Genomic DNA, 3,641 nt, shown 5'->3' with positions numbered 1-3,641 from the left:
GGTTTCACGGCAGAAAATGTTCACAAAACAATAAGGAACGAATACCACTGATGTTTTTTTATTTGAAATTTGATTTGTCATGTGTTTAGAATATTAAGCTTTGCTTATTCCAAATTCAATGTTTAAGCAACTTGTTTGTTTCCATATGAAAAATTTTAGGATATTATTTCTGGAGAGAAGGGAAAACTCAGTTTTATTAAATATTTCAGTAAATATAGAGTCTGGCCCATAACTTTGTCCCAGTTTTTAATTTTGGCCCACTAAGTATTTGAGTTTGACACTCCTAGCTTAGGTGATAAAAAAAAACTCAAGGGTCCATCTCAAGTGTGACATGCAGGTGAACATCTGTGTGCCTGCACTGCTGCATTATTTAACACTAAACACCATACATTTGTTGACAAAACAATCTCAGCACACAATTCACTTACACTGAGACTGAGATTGTTTTGTGCACTGCTGTTTCCTACATAAGGAATTTAGTGTCGGGATCAATATGTTCAATTTATTCTATGAACACAAACAAGCATCAACATATTACAAACTGTATCACTTTTATTCAAACTGTACACATACAACAGACATATCATTTTTAAAAAGTAAAAAAAAAAAAGACAAGAATGTGTATCCCCATAAATACAATACGCCTTAAAAAAAAGACTGTGGCTACTTGGTAGGTTGCATATGTTCGCATAAAAACACACACAACCATTCCTTCTGAAAAGTTACACAGCAGGTCAGCCTGGTGTTACTGACACGAGCAGACCTCAGCTGTGTGAAAACAATCGCACAGAATACTTTTGCCTTCTTAAGAAAGAACGTAATGGATAGGAGATGAGTCATGTAGAGTGGAGAGTTGACCTACTTCCTGAATCCTACGAGCTCATTATAAGCAGAGTTTGAGGTATGCTGTAAATTCACGTGGGAAATATGACATTTCCCGTATGCACACTGCTTTAATGTATATGCCTTCTAGTATTATTATGTGGATTTGGGAGACAGCTGTAGAGATTAAAAATAACTAGAACACCAGGCTTATGAAATCATACCAATGTAAGTTTCCTCTCAATGTGCATGGCGTTTCATCATTTACATGTGATTTATGTATAGAAAATGTGCTAAGGACAAGAAAGACAAGCTTCCAGAGATCATATGCTACCTCATTTGATTTTAAAGGTCATTTGTTTCCAGACAATAAATGAAAACCCTCATGCATGATATACACTTTTGGGTGGTGCTGTTTTAATGGTAGGAGCCTATAGTTGCTATTCCTGCTCAGGTTTCCAGTCATTTTATTATTATTATTCATCTTTATAGACTAGAAAACTAGTGAATGTTTAGACTCGGCAACTGAGCATCTGTTATACTAGGCTATCTCACTCTACTTTTGCTAAACACTGCACACTCTCCAAATAAAAATATGCCCATGTGGTTGGGACCTTTGAGTTTTTTCTCAGTGTTTCTGTGGTTGAGAACATCAGTTTCCAGGTGCACAGAAAATAAACCCAGCCTCTCTGTGTTTTGAAGGCTTGTGCAAGGTAGACACTCAAATAATGACAGATTACTCTAAAATACTGTCTGTTTATGAAAGCTATTTAACATTTCAAGTGGCATCCAGTGAGCAGAAACCAGGTATGAATGTAGACAGTCATCTTTATCTAGGATTTAAAATAAAAAATCCTGTACAACCATCTCCACTCCAGTGGATTAAATCAGGATCCTTGAAATGGAGCTTTAAAGGCCTTAAAAGCTTAAAAATTGAGTTGTGATAGGGATCCAGCAGTTGAGAGACCACACACAGACTCAAACAATGAGCTGGTGTGCCTCCGTTACACAGAGTGGAGGCCCGTGTCTGTGTGTGGTCTTTAACTGTTACATCCAGATCATCTGTGGTGGTCATATTTTAACACTTTCAACCTTTAGGACAGCTGTGCAAACTAATACATAACTTCATTCACCTTAGGAGTGAACATTCAATGCAGGACCAAATATTCATCAGTCTGAAAAGTTACAAAATAAGGTTAAAAAAGACTAAATCCTGGGCAGCCACTAGGAACATAAAGTCAGAGTCACGAGTTCATGAATTATTCCTCAGATTGAAACAGGCAAGATTGTACTCTGCAATATTTAACACAGTATTAAAGCTCTGAAGTCATTAGCTAACAGCAGAGTAACTTAAAATTTACATGAACAGTCCACAATATCAATGAAATCACAGTCAGAGGGCGTGGCTGCTGTGGGGACCAAACTTAGGAGCTTTTTGCTGCAGCATGGACAGAATGCCACACTGCCTGACTGAGCAGACCTTTCTGTTATGCTGAAACTCTTACCAAAGCAGGAAGTACATTCAAATTGTAATATTAAGAATATAATCAAAACTATATATAGTGTCATATTAAAATGAACTTCATCAGTCTGGCATTACAGTTCAAAAACTGGTATGGCCATTTAAACCAGTTTATAATCCAAAAATGCAAAAAGCCAGGAGTGTGGGCTGTCTGCTTATGAATGAAAAAGAGAAAGAGAGAGGAAGAGGGAGAGGGAGGAGAACTATACTGGAAATGTATCCAACTTCTATCAAATACAGTCAGTTTTGGTTGGGTCCAAAAGGCTGAATGGGTGTCACAACCTGAAAACACAAAAATCAGTTTTAAAAAAACGTGTCCAAAATAGTATTAAAAATGAAAGCTATTCAACCTCTCTTTTGTGGTTCTTACATCCAAACTCCACGGCTTTGTGCCCTTCCATCCTCTGAACTTCACACAGTTGTCTCTCCATGGTTACCGCTGCTAAGGCGCTTGTAGAACCTCCTCCATGACTGAAGTGTCTTCCCGGACCAGACCCAGAAACCAGAGGTAATCCCGACTATCATGGTCATCAGGTATTTGATCATGAACACAGTGAAATCCGGGGTCATTGGGGCAAAGTTGTGAACAGGACAGGGTACCGCGAAGCGTTTACAGGTCTGCATGTGCCAGGTCCGCTCCCAGTGCTCCCTGAAGGCTTGCTCATAGAAGTAACAGGCAATCACTATGGTGGCCGGTACCGTGTAGAGCACACTGAACACGCCGATCCGCACCATCAGCTTCTCCAGCTTCTCTGTCTTGGTGCCATCGTGCTTCATGATGGTGCGAATCCGGAAAAGGGACACAAAACCTGCCAGAAGGAAGGAGGTGCCGATGAACAGGTACACAAAAAGGGGGGCCAGGACAAAGCCGCGGAGGGCATCCACGTTAAAAATCCCAACAAAACACACCCCAGTCAGGACGTCGCCATCCACCTGGCCCATAGCGAGGATGGTGATGGTTTTGATGGCGGGGACAGCCCATGCAGCCAGGTGGAAGTACTGGGAGTTCGCTTCGATTGCCTCATGGCCCCATTTCATTCCAGCAGAGAGGAACCAGGTCAGGGACAAAATCACCCACCAGATGGAGCTGGCCATACCAAAAAAGTACAGTACCATGAAGAGGATGGTGCACCCCTCCTTTTTAGTTCCCTGAGCCACGGTCCTGTAGCCATCATCTTTGAATTTATCCACACAAACTACTTTATCCTCCAGGAAAAACCCAGCAGCATAGGCCACCGCGACCATAAAATAACACCCGGATAAGAAGATGATGGGTCGCTCAGGGTATCTGAACCGC

General features: G+C 40.9%; 1 pseudogene; it reads right to left on the bottom strand.

Annotated features, from left to right (window-relative positions):
* Positions 1 to 547: 547 nt before the first annotated feature.
* LOC109968293 (frizzled-7-A-like) overlaps positions 548 to 3,641 on the bottom strand; it is a 4,539-nt pseudogene continuing 1,445 nt past the window's right edge.

The sequence above is a fragment of the Monopterus albus genome, unplaced genomic scaffold (genome assembly GCF_001952655.1).
Source record: "Monopterus albus unplaced genomic scaffold, M_albus_1.0 scaffold146.1, whole genome shotgun sequence".
NCBI classification, from domain to species: Eukaryota; Metazoa; Chordata; class Actinopteri; order Synbranchiformes; family Synbranchidae; genus Monopterus; species Monopterus albus.
The sequence above is the reverse complement of the archived record's forward strand: the minus strand, read 5'-3'. Positions and strand labels throughout refer to the sequence as shown.